General features: G+C 44.6%; 1 protein-coding gene across 1 annotated transcript in view; it reads right to left on the bottom strand.

The window, feature by feature from the left end:
- Positions 1 to 9,964, bottom strand: part of LOC117580896 — a 102,016-nt gene extending 92,052 nt beyond the window's left edge. Inside the window, exon 1 of the mRNA XM_034267656.1 lies at positions 9,830 to 9,964. The gene's annotated coding sequence lies outside the window, so the exon portion shown is untranslated. The remainder of the gene's footprint in view (positions 1 to 9,829) is intronic.
- Between the last annotated feature and the right edge of the window lie 8,203 nt (positions 9,965 to 18,167).

The following is an 18,167-nucleotide window of genomic DNA, read 5'->3' as shown; positions in this document are numbered from 1 at the left end:
TCGTACGTTGGAGCCACTAGAGGGACAGTAGAAGCAAATCGTTTCTTACGAGCAGTAAGAATGGAAAAGACAAAATAATTGAATAGCAAGCAATCAGAGAAAAGGAAAGAGTATCCAAACCAGTTGAAGAAATATCAACGACAGATCAACGAATGATCCTCCACATTCGCAACTAATAGCTGGAGGAGCTGTAGGAAAAGGACCAGTAAAAGCAATGGAAAGCCCAGGAGAAACTTCACAAAAATATTTCCAGAGAAATAAAAGTCAAAAATCAATGAATTTCCCATAGATCGCATACAAAACGGCATGCCACACCTCCGCCGTTGCAAGATGATTTTCCCACAATACAATTTACACACAAAATATAAAATCCTTTATTGTATTTGCAAACAACTGCGCGATGCCTCCGCTGTGCTGTGCCACTCCGCCTGTGGCATACATAAATTAGCCGGCACTAAAGCGAGTCAATTTCGTTGCACATTATGGCTCAAATTATCAATGCCCATAAAGTATTTCCTCTCTCTCTCGCTCAGTGTCTCTCTGGCAGTGGGATGGTGATGGGGATGGGTAGCAGGCAGCAGGGAGAGCACAGCCATGGTTCCCCACCACACAAAATGCGTTCATCACGTTTCCTCTTTTGCTTTTCTCCGCCGTTTAGTACGATATAAATTTCCGCGCTAAAACAAAATAAAACTGTTCCCCGGATACTGACAGAGCGAAAGAGACAGAACTAGAAAAGTGTGGGAGTGGGAGAAGTTGCTGAGACCCCACAAATGCTAACAAGAGAGAGAGAGAGAGAGAGAGAGAGAGAGTGTGGGCATGGAGACAGCGTCTGTCTTCTGAGAGATTTTGTTTCGGTCGCTTCACGCTTCGAACTTTTCACCAAAACTTCACTTTGCCCCATCCTCTCTCTCTCTCTGTCTCTGTCTCTGTCTCTCTCTCTCTCGTGGCTGCAAGATCTCTTCGCTTGTTGTCTCTCGTCTCGGGTCCATTACACCGTTATAAATAAATGCACGTATTGCCATTACATTTCATTGTTCAACAGCCAACAGCTGCCAGCGTGCCCCAAGCCACACCAATCCTCCCCTGCCTCCTCCTCCTACTCGATCGGGCATCCCCATCCTGTTGCCTAAATGGCGTTAAATATGGCATTGATGATCATTATCGTGAACCGAACGAATCCGCATCCCGTTTTTCTCTCTACCTCTTTCTGTTCGAGGTATTCACGTTATTAGCACAGTCCGAGAACCGATGAACGCTGCCGCATGACGTGCCATAAGTTCCACTAGAAATACTCTGTATACTCTGTAGCTTCAGCATAAATAAATTAAAGCTGATAAGTCTGCTGTTTGTGGTGTCCCCTGGTCCACACATTGATCACGTTATCCAAGAGTTAGAGTTCCAGGGTATTCGTTGCTTCGTTTCGTCACAGTCTCAGCACCTCTCCAGTTTCGCTTATGTTTTCCATCGGTTTCCGTCTTGTTGCTTGTGTCNCTGTTTGGTGTAATCCAATAGCCCCATCACGTCCCTCCACCATGTTGAGGTGTTAAAAATGTTTCTCCTCTTTTTTTTGGGATCTCTTTTCTTTCTTTTATTTGTGGGCCACTCAGGCACAGGGGCGCTAATGAAGTGAAGAGGCGGCGGCGGCACAATTCAAATCTGACCGAAAGGCGAGAGGAACAGCAAAAATATTAAGGAACGTTTCTCGTCACGAATTAATATTTGGCCATTCCTGCCGCACCCACCCAGCAGCAAACTCCTTCGCACTCAGTGCCCCATGCCCCCCGCGCCCCCTCTCTCTCTCTCTCTCTCTCTCTCTCGCTTGGAGATCTGTTGAGCCTCCTCCTTGTTGTGGTTTGGCAGTCATCTAATGAATGCCTCCAACGCCTGCCTGCCTGCCAGCCTGCCAGCCTGCCTGCTGTTGCTGTTGCGGCTGCTGCTTCATTCCCGATATCGGCAACGCCTACCCCAAGACTCATTTATAATTTTACGCGAATTGCCAAAGAGAGATCCCCATGGCACATCCTCATTCTCATCCACATCCACATCCACATCCTACCATGCTGCCATTGCGGTGTTGCAGTTACCTCGCCAGTTCATGATCGTGCTGCACGTTTTGTGGCATTATTTACGGATATACACATACAGACAGACAGACAGACATAGATACATACACATTCCCCCCGTCTCTGCAGTTGACTAACAAGTTGCCGATTGGCCTGCTCCTGCTCCTGCTCCTGCTCCTGTTCCCCAGTCCCATTCCATCCAATTCCATGCCCATTTCATTGCTGGTTGTTCTTGCACATTAACTCCTTTGCCAATAATCATAATAATTTACGACCACCCAACAGCGACCGCTCTCTACTCTGTGCTCTCTGCCAAGTGAAGTGTAGCAACTGGTGTGGAGTGGAGTGGAGTGGAGGATCCAAGTGGAAACATTTTGTAAGCATTTTGTTGCCGTGTGCAGGGTGCTGGGGCATTGGGCGTGGTTCATCTGCATCTGCCTGCATGGAGGAGCAAAACGCAGACACATCTATAAATGAATTCACAGTAAATTTAATCGCTGATCACTGAATTGTGTTACCTGCCACACGACTCCACTTTACTTCACTTCACTTCACTTCACTCCCCACCACTCCGTTTCCAAAGATCGGCTGAGATGTACAATAAATGTAGCAAGCAAAGGGAATGCTTCTTATTGGTGGATCCTTAGATCCAAACATAAGTTTTAAATTGAGAATCTTTGGATGATTTGCTTGTACCTTCTGCAGACACTCACTCTACAACGATTTCTTTTGATTGTTCTTGAACCATTTGGAGCATATTTTTTGGCTTATCTCTCAATCATTAATCAGCACTAATGAAAGCCTCACAATCAGCCAAGTTTATGCTTGACTCCACCTGATAATTGGATCGACTCTCAGACCCTCAGAATCTCATCCCAAGCGTGATCTACACGAGTGGCACTCATGCCGCGCAGCCGGAAGCTAAGGTACAACTTTTGGCCACAACTTTTAGTTTTTGTTCACTCGATCGACATGGTCTAGACAGCGAGAGAAGAGTTTGAATGCGGAGCAAACAAATATACGAGTGCACTCTCCTGCGATATATTTTCTGTACGAGTATATAACTTTTCTGATTGATGCTGGTGAGGCAGGAAGGAGGTTTTGTGAGTGGTTTTTGGGTTTGGCAGAACTTTTTCACATATTCGTAATCGTTTGAATGCTGCTGATTCCTAGCTTTGTTTTGTGGTGAGCTCTTTCCAATTGCTATTTTGCATTTTCCATTTTGGTATTTGTTTAATTGTGCATAATTAATTGATTTATAAGCTCTTTGGCGGCCGCCCCAGAGAGCATTGTTTGCACACAGCCCCCGGACATAGTCTGTCCGTCAGTCGTTGTTGTTTATTTTTTGTTGCTGTCTGCAAACAACCGCAAAATTTATTTCAATTTGCGGTTAACAGTGGGGAATACGTACACCCGAAGCGCCAGTCACCTGCCGACTGACTGACCCCTGCCACAAAGGGCCACTCCCCATCTCCTTCTCATTTGTTTGTGCGGTTAGTTTTTTTTGTATCCGTAATTAATACAATTATATATGTAATACGTTGCATGCCCCCTTTGATAAGCAACAATAACGGAGCAGAAATTTAATTTTGGCCCAAAGATTGAAGAAAAAATAAAACAAGGAAACAGGAGAACCATTTCCAGGCAGCAGCAGTTTTCTATATTTTTTTGGCAGACTCCCAAAGCAAAGACATTTTATGAACTGTCCACACTCCATGCCGATCCACTCCACTCCATTCCACTCGTCTGTCTGTCTGTCAGCAGGAAAGCAAGTGCCACCGGGAGTTGGTTATTTCCTCTTTTTTCGGTAGAGTGCGAAAATAATATTTAAGTACTCTCCCGACAAAGAGAGAGAGAGAAAACAATGAAAACTCGGTATATCCAGTAATTCCTGTCAGATTTGGGAATAAAAATATATATTGCAATGGTAAACGATTATTTTTGCTACTCGCTGCAGGGCTCAACCCAAAAGAGAGCTTGCCTCTTTCTGTTCCTCGTTGTTGTCAGTATCAAAACTCTCTCACAGAGTAGCTTAGCAGCAGAGGGTGTCTCTTCACCGTCAGCTCTTATCCAGTAAGCTTCAAAAGTGTTTTTTCTCTCTTGTAAACTGATGTTCATTCGTTTAAGCAAATGGCACTGATTTCTCTGTAAAGCCCTGTAGCAACACCCACTATTTTTAACGACTAGAGGACTAACATATGTTGGTTTTTGTATGGTTAATAGGCTTAGTTGTTTTAGTTGCTTTTCCCCCAGTCGAAACAATGGACAAATGGTGATAGTTGCAGGGCAGTTTTTCTGCAGTCAGCCCCCGGGGGTAGGGTAAGGGAAAACAGCAGCATGCCAGCGACTCCACCCACAGGGAAAAAGTCAACAAACCAAATTGCCAGAGTGTATGAAAAGTGTTGACAAACACGCTGATGAGTGGACAGAGAATCAGACACTGGGAAAGGCAAGGGAAAGAGGCAGGCAGCCGGGCAGCCTGGCAAATAGTAGGGACAGGACACAAACGCAACAATAAAAGAAAAATCAAACAAATGCATGGAGGGAAGAGAAGAGAAGAAACACAAAACAAAACGAAAGCGATTACATAAATTCATTAAAATTAAAATGTTTGCAAAATGGAAGTCAGACAAACAGCAGCCGCAAACAAGTCAACAGAAGAGGGACAGGGAGAGAGAGAGAGAGAACTGTACCGGATGGGACACAGGACATACTAGACACAGGACATGACAGCACTGGACACACGACAGACATTGTGGGGCTATATGTACGAGTATATGTACAACTATGGTGGAGTGGATGCGGTTCACGTGGCATATCGCGTATGCCAGATGCCAGTTTTCCGGAGACGAAATGGAACGTGTGTGCCCAAGGAGACGCTACTGGCAAGCAAACTTTACCTCGGTCTCTCACATCCTCTCTCTTAGCCAAAAATAAGAAAATCAAAACTAACGGCCTCGACTTTTAGGTACCTAGTTGATAATTGTCAAATGTGCAACGGAGAGACAAACCTTTTGAAATATCTGCTTTGGAGGCTTAATTAGAGTTCTCGCGCTACTAGTTACGCACTTCTCGCTCCTCGTTACTCATTGCTGAAGCTACACTCTACTCTCTGATTGATACAAGACTCCAATACCTTTAGGAGAAGTAAAAAATTACAATTTGTAGATAGACTATGAAAAACCCTACATATGTACCAGTACAACCTTTGATGGCAAGCAAAACCAGCTAAAGAATCACAGGGCAGGTCAGTGCAGACGAAAAAATGAGATTGGGAATGGGAATTGGGATGAGTATGAAGTTTGAGAATAGAGTCCATTGCGCAGGTTAATCAAACACATACCGGCAATCATTCCTATTGCTGATTGTCTGCTGTGCTGTGCTGCTGCTCGGGGTATAAATCTGCGTACGAGTCTCGAAGGATAAACCTCTGTCTCCAGTCTCTGGTTCTGGTGCTGGTTCCGGGTCTGACGCTGACGCTGACGTTGCGACTGAGGCAGGCAAAAGAGTCGAGTCGCTAACCCAGTCGCTCGAGTCGGTCTGTCATTCTGTCGCTCACTTTGGCCAGTCATTCAAGCTGAGCTCAGGAGCTGAGGAGCTGCCGCAGTTTCTGTTGCTGTTGCATGATGATAATGCAGCATGACAATGCTAGGCCCATTCCACTGCCTCATCTCTCTCTCTCTCCTCCCATGTATTGGCAACAATAAAACACTGTGAATGACAGACAGAGGAGTTCACAAGTTCAAATGCAGACTTGGCTTAGACAACAGTCCAGCCAACAGACAGTCCAAGTGCTACGAGTGTCCAATACGAGAAAGGATGCACTGAAGGAAAATAAAAGCCAACTACCTTTGAAAATTATTTAATTTTGCATAGTAGAATTGAGAGTAAGTAAGGGATTTTGCTGTGGTTGTTCCTCAACTTCTTGGTAGTTGATTCGGCTGCATATGGACTTGAGACTTGCGACTGTGCGACATCATACTTATTATAATCGTAAAATATAATTAGCTGATTATCACTTCTGCATAACATTTTGTCTATAATTTAGGTTCGTAGGTTCTAGCGTCTCTACTCATGTTTATTCTTTTCAGTGTATGAAAAAGGGTTCGAATGACTACCAGTACGGGTACGGGTACGTGGGCCAAATTGCACTGCCATTTACAGCAGAGGCCCAAGCAGCAACAACAACTGCAGCAGCAGCAGCAGCAGCAGCAGCAGAATACTTCTTTTCAAAAGCCCCATCCTTGTCCCCACCCACCTCTCCCCAGTACGCTTCATTCGCACAAAATGCTGCGTATAAAATGCGCATAAATAAAACGGTTGGTAGCCCACAGCCGAGCGGCAACAAAAAAAAACAAAACAGCAAGAAGAGATGAAAAAGAAGCAACAAAATCGAAGAGAAATATAGGAGAAACAAAAAAGAGTCTTCAAGAATTTACAGCCAAACACATGAGGAGGCCACGAATGCCCTAACCACATCGTGAGAAGCTAATGTCGAAGTGCGCACCAAACTAAGAAGAGAGAGCCGCCCCCCCCCAGAGCTCTCTCTCACTCTCTCGAAGCGCATACAGAACGGGGTAATGGTGGGCGTTTTCAAGTCTGCCTAGTGGGATGTGCATGTGTGCATACTTGGAGCAGATTCAAATGTACTTTCCCCGCTGTAAAGGGTATCGCGAAACGAGAACGAGGCTTAAGCCTAAACGGTACTTTTTCAAAATACTCTCAAGGCAGAAGACGACGATGGAGCTACAACAACAATAAGAACAACACAGCAGAAAAGAAATGAGAAACGAACGGATAAAAAAATGCCTTCCAAGCGCTGCGCATGCGTGGAGCGGAGCTTAAATGCTTTTGGCATACGTCAAGTGCCAGGCGAGCGTTGCCGTTGCCATCTCCTTCTCTCTGTCTTTGTCTGTCTGTTCCTGTCTGTCTCCGCTATACCTGTCCCTGTCTCCTGTCCGTGGCCGTGTCCATGTCCGCGTCGGCGTCCGTGTCTGGGATGTGGCCCGTGAGCTGAAGTGACGTCTCGTTTTCGTTGTTGGCTGTTTCTGCTTCTGCTTCTGCTTATGCTGCAGTCCCTAACCCTTTCCCTCTCTCAGCTTCTTGTCCTCTTGCCACAAAATGTCATTCGTTGCGCCCGTTGCACGCATTCCTGCAGCTATACCGCCACCGCCACCGCCGCACCTTCCCAATCCTGGGGGCTTGTATCCTCAAGCCCATTGCCATTGGCATTCGCATTTTTCGTTGCGTTTCGTTTTCTGGATCTCTTTTTATTTTTTCTTTGTGCCGTCGGCTGCTGCTGCTGCTGCTGCTGCTGCTGGCATTCGGTTTCAATTAGAAATTCATGATTCCGTGTGCCCCATGTGCCCGTAACGGGCTCTGATGAGGCAACCCTGATGCTTTATTTTCCGAAGGGGGCATTAGGGCCTTTTTGCCCACAAATCGAAATCGCACCTACCACCTGATTGATATTTTGGGGGGGAGTGGTCCAATTGAAATTTACAAGTATCTCTGGCTGCCACGACTGTAGGACTGTACCTCCACGTTGACATCATTATAAAGTTTAATTTCGTGTCCGTTAGGATGCGTTCCCTGTGCTGTGGTCTCTCGGGGCATTCTATCTGTGGGGTTTGTTCGTGTTCAGGGAGGATATCCATATAAACATTCGATAAGAGAAAACCCATGGGAACCATACGATCTAAATTTTCCCTTGGGGCAATCTTTCACCTCAACTTTAAATTAATTTCTAGAATATTTAATGCTCCTGGAATCCAACAGGAAGCAGACTTAAGCCAAAATTTAAGAAAAACCCAAAGCAAATGTCCTTCTATTCTCTGTTTCTTTTGAAGGATTGATTCTAGGATCTCCACTCCCTCTTTTTGTTTGCAATTAATATCTAAATGGCAAAATGTGATACATCCTGCTGCCTGCCAACAAGCTACCACCAAAACCGATTCTATGTCTGCCTGCTACTGCAGCACTTGCATCATTCTGTTGCATGTGGCAAATTGCATTTAATTAACACACACACACACACACACACACGCACACAGACAGACAGACAGACTCTTTGGCCTGTCAACGGACGCCATCAGCCATTATCATTGGCATTCAGATTCTCATCAGCGTTTTGCATTTGAAATGAAGTCATTACAATGACGAGGCCGCTCTCCACTCTCCACTCTCCATCCACACTCTCTCCTCTCACTTGATGAGCGACATAGTCGACGAGACGACGACAAGGCATTCCATTCGTAAAATAATGCTGATAATTTCATTAAACAAAACACTGACAGTCCCTCAATCCAGCTATTTCCATTGCAGTCCGCGTCTTAATTCTCATTTAATTCTTCAATTTTTATGCAAGACAACAAAAAATTATAGCGACATGGACGTTGACCATGCAAAACTCAAAGATTTATATTCCCCACTAAAAATCCTTGCAAACAATTACCAGAAATACAAAAACATTATACAAATATAAATAAATAGATATTTATCTGCGAGTAACTCTTAATATACAGTAAGAGTAGATTTTACCACTTATTTTTGAGGCGTTTGCTCCGCTCGTGGAGGGTATCCCTCTAGTGGTAATCAGAATCAGCAACTGAATCTGCATCTCCATCATATCTGTATCTGTATCTGTGGAAGTATCTGCATCTGCATCTGTGGTGTCTGTACTCATTTAATGCTGATGAAGTGGAAATGAGATCTGACTTGCAGCTCCTTTTACTGTTACACCCGGCCCCCTTTGGCCAACCCATTCCCAATCCCTTGTTAATTTGTCGCGCATTTTTTATGGCGGAAATTGTTGATTAATTTTGTGCCTTTTTTCTCTCTTAGGATGATTAGGAGGCTTCTCGTTAGAGTGCCTCCACCATGTTGTTCCTTGGCATTAAGTTTATGGCTAGAAGAACAGTAGAACATGCGCATAAAAACCCGGAGGAAAACCAATTTAAATTGTACAAATTGATAATTATTCCATGATTGTGGAAGAGGGAGAACGTGAATCTGAGATTGGCCAATGAGAGACGTGTGTCCCCTGAAAAGCCATGCCCAAGAGGGACTTAGTGCTGCCGCAATAAAAAGTCCCATTGAAGTCAACTCTAGTGCAAAAGTCAATGAAACTTTTATTACCAACATGCCACACGCACCCAACCAACAGTGCAGAGTGCAACAAACGACTTTTGTTCCAGGCAAACGTTGCGTAAAGAAAAAAAAGAAAAAAGCAGCCTCAGTGCGACCCCCAATCCCCACTCCACGTTGAATGTCAACTCGGAAAACTCGGGAATAAGGCACTTTTGCGATTAAGCCAAGGGGCCCACAAAGAGGCCTACATCTACACCCAAAGGCACCTCCAACGAGCCTTTTGCCTTTTGCTCGCATTTATTGAACTGTGGAAGGAAGAGCGAAAAGAAAGACATTTCCGGAGCGCAGCAGCGACATGGGGCATGGAATAGGCCATAGAATATTTAGGATTCAATTTATATTGAAGGATGAATGCTTCAGATGACAGTTCTTCATCTTCAATATTTAATATATCTACACCAAGAACTTTCAGCCTCTTACTCAGCCACCCGCTGATGGATTAATTTATTTAATTTAATTTTACGACAAATGCAATAAGAATATCTTCAGTTTTGGTGTACTCTCCACTCTCGACTGTCCACTCCATTAGTTTGCAATAAAAACCCTTGAGTTTATACGACAATTCGTTAGTCCACACAAAATGGCACATAAAAGGACGGAGCTATAAAACTTACCAGAAATTAATAAATTTTGTCTCCCGTTGGGAGTTGGAGTCGAAGTTTTGCGTTAGAATCCTCGCAGCACACAGCTGGATGGGTGGCAGGTGGTTCGTTCAACTCGTTCTTTGGCTCCTGGTCCACTTCCAAGGGATTGGCAATGTCAATGGCACAAAATATATAATTTAATTGCGTAATTAAGCGCCGACTATGACTCCGACTTTCAATATAGTTCCGAGCTCAAATCGATTGCTTCAGACTGCACATCCTCTCGGGGATATAACCCGGGGGCTGCCATGGGTAGTACGCGTTAGTGGTTGCTTCTGTCTCTCTCTCTCTCTCTTTTAGCGTTTGTTGTTGTTTTTGTTGTCTCAGTCTCCCTCTCTCTGTATTTTGTTTAGCTTTTTGTCGCACTGCATTTTGTTTTGCTTCTGTTTTGAAATTATTTCTATGTTTTAAATGAGCTTTAAATACGAATTTTGGTTTTAATTGGCTACCCTTGCAGATGGAAAAACCTGGTTTTTAAGAGAATTAGTGATAATTCAGTTAAGATATTAGTAAATGATTTATTGGGGATTCAATTTGAAACAGAAATATTGCCTTTTATAACTGCAAAAAGGTGTTGCTTTATTTTGAAATATTTGTTTTAATTTAGGGGCTAGGCACAGACAACTCTGTTGGTTTAGAAAAGTTTCTATTGTGTGAAATAAACTTAAGCAAATCAAATTAAAGAGGGGAAAACTATCAAACATCTAAAATGTATTCCATATCGATCTGCAAAGGTTTTAACAGCTTACGGTTTTCTTGTTTTTTTTATTGTTAAATATTTTTAAATATTTTAAGAAATGGTTCACATATTTGTTGTTTATTATTTGCTGTAAAGAAAGGAAGGAACACCGAAATTAATTTACATATTGAGGGTTAAATAACAAAAATATTGTGACCATAAATAGAGAGATGCAAAAATGATGATCAAGGGTATCCAAAGCTTCGACCAGAGCGAAGAGCATGGAAATGCCAATTGATTTGTGGAGTCTGCGAATGGGCGAGATGGGGCCGATATGAGGGCAGGGAGTGGGGATGCACCGCGAAACACTTAAAGGCCACTTAAGAGCCATGGACATCTAACCCCTTCCCCACTGCACCGACTTTGCACTGCCTTTTGCTTTTAACTTTTATCAACATTGTAATTTCAGCTTGCTCCTTGCATCTGGGCTCTTTCTCTCTCTCTCTCTCTCTCTCATATCATATTCTCCAGGCTAGAAAGCAGAAGAAGGAAGAAGTCTGTGCGGAATAAGCCTTACTTAGACTTAGGGATACCCTTTCAGGTGATCCTTGGTCTAATATCTTTGAAGAATTTAACAGAGAGAGAGAGACTAATCGGAATCACATGGGATTTGAAGGATATTTGAAGCCCAATCCGCATTCGCTGGTCCTCCGTTGGTTTTTGCTGCCTTTGAAGTTGCTTCCATATGCCCTTCCAAACAACGATGCTAACTGTGGAATCGCACAGAGTGAAAGAATATCAGTGGCTTGCGATTGAGTGTGGGTGGAACGTAACGCAATGGAAAGGGAACGGAACGGAATAGGGAGGAAGAGAAGCTTGCTCGTAAGATGAAATAAAAAGCGGCAGAAAATAACGATGTTGAAATCACTTAGCTTACAAAATGCAATAATATGTACAGCTCTTCCTGCTCTTGCTCCACTGCACACTCCGCTGTCTATGGCCACACTCCCGACAGTGCCGACAGTGCAACATTAGTAGCGTTTACAGAGTCTTTTGTTGCTGTGTTGCCTTGCTAGTTCTTCCACACTGCCACTGCCACTGCCACTGCCACTGCCACTGCCGCAGCCACTTCCTCTTCGTCTTGTGCCTCCCGTACGCCCCGTGCAGCTTGCTTTATCTGGGTCTTTTGGTATGAAAAAAGCCAAAGGGCATGTGTACAAGATATGCAAAATACGGGGTAAAGGCAGGGAGAGCGTAGCTACTACATGAGGACACAAAGAGAGAGAGAGAGAGAGAGAGCGCTACAGAGTGTGAGAGCGGGCGGGGGAGCGCAAGCTTTCGAATTGGGAGGGAGAGCAAATTGAAAGCCAAAGCGGATTGCCATTACTTAGAGGCGCGTTGCAAGCGCTTCATTGAGCGGGAATTTCGAGTGGTGGTGTGAACGATGTGGGGGGGAAGGGCAGGGTAATAGGCAATTCGAGCAACAAATAAAAAAAAGAAGAATTGAAAGACGAGGCTTCATGGTGAACTGTAACACCATTCGGGGGATACCCTGCTAGTTGCCAAAAACATTTTTAGAAAGAAGACAATAGGATCTTTCGGCATTAAATATGACATGGGCTTGGATTCCTTTATAATAAATTAACGAGAATTCAAGCTACAAATGTGCAAGTCTACAATTTGGGACTGCATTCATTTTCTACGAAGCATCACAACAAATACCCTCCGCATGATCTGTGCTTCTCAAACGTAGAGCAGATTCCAAGTCCATGTCTTGTGTTGCAGTGTCATAGCAAGATGCCCCCCTCCTGCTCCTGTACATGGACCCCCCCAAATGTCTACTAGACTTCCACGAACTTTCCGTTGTGCAAAAAGTCAAATGCGCTTATAACACTACAAAATACAAAAGCCGCAGAGTCTCGCATTCGCTTGTTGCAAGTTCGAAGTTGCAGCCAGCCAGGCAGTGGCAGTGGACAGGGACAGGCTGCAAGCGGCAGTCGGCACTGGGGAACTGAGACTGGGGCTCAGGTTTTGGGGTTAGAGTTGGCCAGGCAATGACAGCAATGGCGACAGTTGCACTGCAGCGGCACAGGCGGCGGAGGGACAGAGACAGAGACAGAGACAGCGACAGCGACAGACATGGCTTACAATTGCAAGGCGACTAATTGGTTTACTTATGGCCTTTATTCCGCTGACTCCGCGTGCCCCTGCTCCGATGCCGCTGCCGTTGCAGCCACCGCTCGCCGCATGCAACACTTTTTGAGCTCCCATAATTGTGCGACGGGGGAACACCTTCAAGGTGCTGCCTGCGACTCAATTTGCCGGTCGCAGCGATTCTCTTTTTTTTCTTCTCTTTTTTGGCTACACACACACACACACACACACACACACACACAGACACACACAGAGCCAGGATAGTTAACAATCAATTATGGTGCGGTCTGGTATGCCGTCTGGGGTGTGGTGCCACAGGGGGGTCAGTTTTTTGGGAATAGAAGATAATATCCATCAATGAGGATTATATATTTGGGTATTCAAGAACCCATAAACAATGTGTGAAAATTTTAACAAAAATAATGAGAACATTAATGCAGCATTTAGAGGGTATCCCCCGCTTCGTAACCGATTAATGCTGCCCCTCAATTATTATCCCACGAAACTTGTGGCATTCTATGCCGATTGAGAGAGAGTTTTCGGGGTCCCTTGAGTCGCTGTTTGTTTAGACTTTCGGGGCGGGGGGTTTCGCCGTTAAGCGATTGCCTTTTGCCTTTCAGCTGGACGAGGCCGCTGATGAAATTCCTGATTCCTGTCACTGCCACAAGCAGGCAGCAACAACAAATGATTACTTATTTAAAAACTCCATTAGAACCCGTTCATTTACAAGAGGGAGGACCAACGACGATGGCGACGACGACGACGAAGACGACGACGACGTCCATGGCCAAGAAGGATGGGGAAGATCAGGCTAAGGAAAGGGTTATAGGACCATACAGTGCGTCTCCATAACTGCAAGAGAGCTTAGGCAATGAAATTGACATTTATGGCCAAAGTTTTTGAGTTTAGCGAGTGGCGGCGTTGGCGAGTGGAGTTTACAGCGAGTAAAAATTGGTTTTCCTCGTTTGAAAGCCAATCCGCTGCTGCATTTCCACAGAGTATAAATTTGTGGCACTCAAAGTTGTGCCTGTACTTATAGTTTCGTTATGCACTGTATGCAACGTTGAGGCTAACTCATTTCTCATTTTCCCATTAACTTGGGCAAATACTATGTCATCATCAAACAAGCCCAAAGACCAAACGCCGGACGATGCCTGTTGGACGGGCTGGCGCGCACAGGGGGCTGGGAGGGGGATGGAGCTAAAGGGCCGTTGCCATTGCCAAAGAGCTGCCAGGAAGCAGCTTCAAACTCAATTTAGTTAAATTTTCTTTCCCATATAACTCGTAGATTTTTGTTGTGTTTTTGGCAAAATTAATTTTCGTTTTGGGGCCATGAAGCTGAAGCGACTTCATGCCCAGGCAATTAGCTGGCAGAGAGAGAGCCACAGGAGGATTCACTCAAATCAAAGACCGAAAGTATCGTAACTATCATACGATTCGATGGTATATACGATATAGAGTCAGAGGAGAGAGAAAGCGAGGGGAAAATGCTGTCGGATATGAATTGGGATACGTGCAAATGCAGTGGAGATGATGTGGGTGTATCGATATCCAATTGATGCCCTGTATTTTAAAGAATTCAAAGAGCTTTTCTTATCCGTATTTATGGTTACAATTTTGAAGGCGATTAACAAACTGTCTTCTCGGTTCTATCAATACTCGTTAACAGCTCTACTCGATGTCATATCTTCTCGCTATTAGTTCTACTCGGCATCAGCTCTCATTGCCTGGTATTTATTGAAGACTAAAGCCCTAAGTACCTTGCCTTGTCAAAATCTGTATGGAGTAGAGGGCATCCTTTAGTCGAACTATGTGCGCATTTATGGGTGCTCCAGCGTCTGGAAGCAGCGTTTTCTTCTTCAGCATTTTCTATTTGGTGATTTGGTGGGCAGCAGGACAGCAGCGGCAGCAGCAGCAGCAGCAGCAGCACAAGGGGCTCTGGAGGCTTGTTGGTGGGAAGGGAGGCCAAACAGCTTTAGACACTTTAACACATTCCACTGGGAATGAATACCCACACACATACACACACACGTACACACATATGTATCAAAAGCTAGAAGAAGATACACAGACACAGACAGACACTTTGGGGAGACTTCAGCATCGACATTGACTCCGTCTTGGACTCCGTCTTGGACTCGGACTTGGATGGGGACTTGGACTGCGACTGCGACTGCGACTGGGATAAAAAGGTTGAACAGCCAAGAGAGAAACATTTAGACGACTTTCCAAGACCGGTTTTTTGGCTCTATGAACTCGCTCCACGCCCCGTACTAACTAGAACTTGTGGCCAAAATAAAAAGGCACTGGCACTACCACTGGCACTGGCACTGGCACTGGCACCGCACTGCAAAATGGTCAGCTTTTGTTGGCCAGTAGCACTTGGCCATCGGCCCCATCAGCCCATCCCCATCCCTATCATCCTTCTGCACCTTTCGTTTAAACGAGAATTACTTTGCTTAATAAGTGAAATCAAACTCCGGACTTTTTTTTGCGGTTTCTTGTCGGTTTTTTTCTTTTTTTTTGGTAACAAGAACTGACACCAAATGCCAGAAGATCCAGTAAACAGAAACCAAGTGCCAAGCCTTTTTATACTCTAACGAAAGGAACTTGAACTTGTAAGATCGTTTTGGTAACCATGGAAAGTGTCTGGTAAGACGAAAAATCTTTGATGACATAATACCGAGAAGATATGATAGCGAGAAGCGAGAAGCGAGAAAACATAATAGTAAATTCCTCACGAGGCTCTAGCTGTACAAATAAACTAAACAACAAAATTTTGTTGGATATTCCACAGAGGAAAGACAACTAAGTGCAGAGTACTTGAAGATTCGGGCCGATTTAGGGCGAACAATTTCTTTGTTTTTTAACCCAGCTGCTGTTGGGTCCTCTACGTTTCTGCTCTTCGCCTTGCCCCCTTGCTGTGGCAGCCAGTCCTCCTCCTTCGCCTTTTCCATATGCCACATGCCGCATGATTACAGGAGACGACAATGGACGACATTGACGTTGACTTTGACGGCGTTGGCGGCCACTAACAAACTCCAGTGTGTGTCGCCGCCTCCTTCTGCTCCTCCTTAGTGCCACTGCTGGCTGCCAAAACATTTCGACGGTTTAGCATTTGCATTTTAGCCGCCTTTTTTCTGTTGTTGTTGTTGTTGTTATATCCCCGATTCGCTCTGTAACACTGGACTGGACTCTTTTTTGTGTGGCTGTTTGTGTTGTTTTTGTGCGTGGTAGCGGGTGTCGGCGTCGGCTGTGGCTTCAGCTTCAGCTTTAGCTTTAGCTTCGGCGGCTGAATCCTTTGATGATCGATCGCTTTGTGGGGCAATCAGAGGCTGCCACTCTCGCTTGTCGCCTCCAGCCTTCTGGCGCAAAAAAGTCAAACGTAAACTAATTAAAAGTCTTGAGGCTCGTTTGCTAATTGAAAGGTTAAGTGTGTGTTGACCTGCTTCAGGATTTCAGGACTACAGACTACTGCACTGCACAAACTGAGAAAGTGGAAACTTTTCTTCTGACAACGAGTGGCTCTGATTTGTTGGTTGATACAAGCGATACAAACTTACTTTCCTACTCTCCATCTCTTACTGTGGATTATGGTAAGCTCTAGGCCTGTCATAAGTGGAAAGTCGCACGAATGAAGTTTGTGTGACATAAAAATGGTGAGAGGTTTATCCTTTCTGTAGATCTAACCTTATTCAGCGAGCGTGTTGATAGCGAGAAGAGATTAATAGCGAGAAGTAATGTTAGCGAGAGGCCCTGGCTATTGATATCGATTGAGCGCACTTATCGGTCGATGTCACTTCAGATTACTCTAATCCCAACTAGAATGCCCTCGAAGTGCTCTCTCTATGCTCAACGGACAACGCCCCAAAGCCTGCCGCACTGTCTGTGCATTGTGTGTTTTCTTTTGCTTATTCGCTTAAGAGTACTGCACAGTACAGAAATTCCTCCGTCTTAATTAGAAGGCATCCATTCTGTATTGTGACAGACACATTGCATTCTGGCTGCCCTAATGGCCAGGAGATTAGACAAAAGGACACACCACACCGCTGACAGACAGTGGAGTCGCGACGTACATTGGGCCAATTGCAAGCCAACACAGACAAAAGAGTGGCGCCACCGCGCGCGGTCAGAGTCAAGTTATTGTTAATATACAGTATGTATATACTTACATACATAATTATATAGTTACATATAGACAGTAGGACTCCCTTGGCTATTTATATGGTCGTAGGACAAGCTGCTCGCTAGAAACACAAACACAGAAGTGCCAGCAGGCAACGAGGATTCACTATTCTGACAGTTATTATTCTATGACAACACTCAAAAGGAGCGAAGCCAGGATGCAAGAGAGGAAGCATGCCACAAAAAAAAATATATATATATATATTAAAAAAGAAGTTATGTGATTAAAAATTACGACATTTCACAGAGAAAGACAGAATTTCGAGTGCTATTTTGAGTGTAATAAATTTGTATGATTAATGTCGCTTAGGAATCTTCCCGTATCATTATTCACACATTTCGTGGATGATCGTAGCTCTGTATTTGACTACTCGTAGATTTCAATATCTCTTTTAGTTTAAAGGATTTCCTTCTGCCAGTCACACACCCGTCACAGGGTACGTGGTACTCCTTCACGAGTATTTTAGGCACAAAAGCCAAAAACTTTAGTTGAACATTTTTTGGGAGTATTTTTAAGGGGATTTCTTGTTGGTTTTTCGGTGATTTTTTTTTTTTTTTGGCTTTCGGTTTTGATAGTTTGCGGTGACATGCCCCAATTTTGTGGAATTGCATTGCAGCGCGCGTGGCGTGCCAGCTGCCACGTGACCGCACGTCCTGTGGATGCCTCCGCCCACCCCCCCAACCCGCAGAAAAGTGTACCCCGCTGCCACCCAGGAAATTGGTAGTGCACTTACATTAAGTCACTCTGCTGCAACTGCGCTCTCTGGGCCGGACACGTTCCGACGTTGCGACGATCAAACAGCATTTTGTGCAAATTAGCTTCTGCTCTGGGCTCTTGCCACTGCCTCTGCGTGGCGTCTCTCTCTCTCTCGCTCTATCTCTCTCTCTGCAGCGTGCAGGAATGGACCGAAAATACAAATGAAAAATACGAAAAAAAAAAAAATTCAATTAACTTGAAACTAGTTTTTGGCACTAAAACAAAAATCAGGAAAAAAAGAACCGCATGCACACACAACACACACACACACGCGGACACAGATACGGATGCGGGGATTCGTATTCGGATTCGGATTTGGAGAGAGAAACTGAAAATGCATTTGCTCCCAAGGGTACTGCGGGGCTATGGCTGGGTGGGAGTTGGGTGGTAGGCACAAAATTAAAATGTAATATTTCACTTTTTGTTGTTGCTGCTGCTGCTGTGTTGTTGTGGCTATTGCTGTGGCTGTGGCTGTTGCTGTTGCAGAACTGGAAAGAACATTCACTCTTTAGTTGTTTTTCTTTTTTGTTTGT

Source organism: Drosophila guanche, unplaced genomic scaffold, assembly GCF_900245975.1.
Source record: "Drosophila guanche unplaced genomic scaffold, DGUA_6, whole genome shotgun sequence".
Taxonomy (NCBI): domain Eukaryota; kingdom Metazoa; phylum Arthropoda; class Insecta; order Diptera; family Drosophilidae; genus Drosophila; species Drosophila guanche.
The sequence above is the reverse complement of the archived record's forward strand: the minus strand, read 5'-3'. Positions and strand labels throughout refer to the sequence as shown.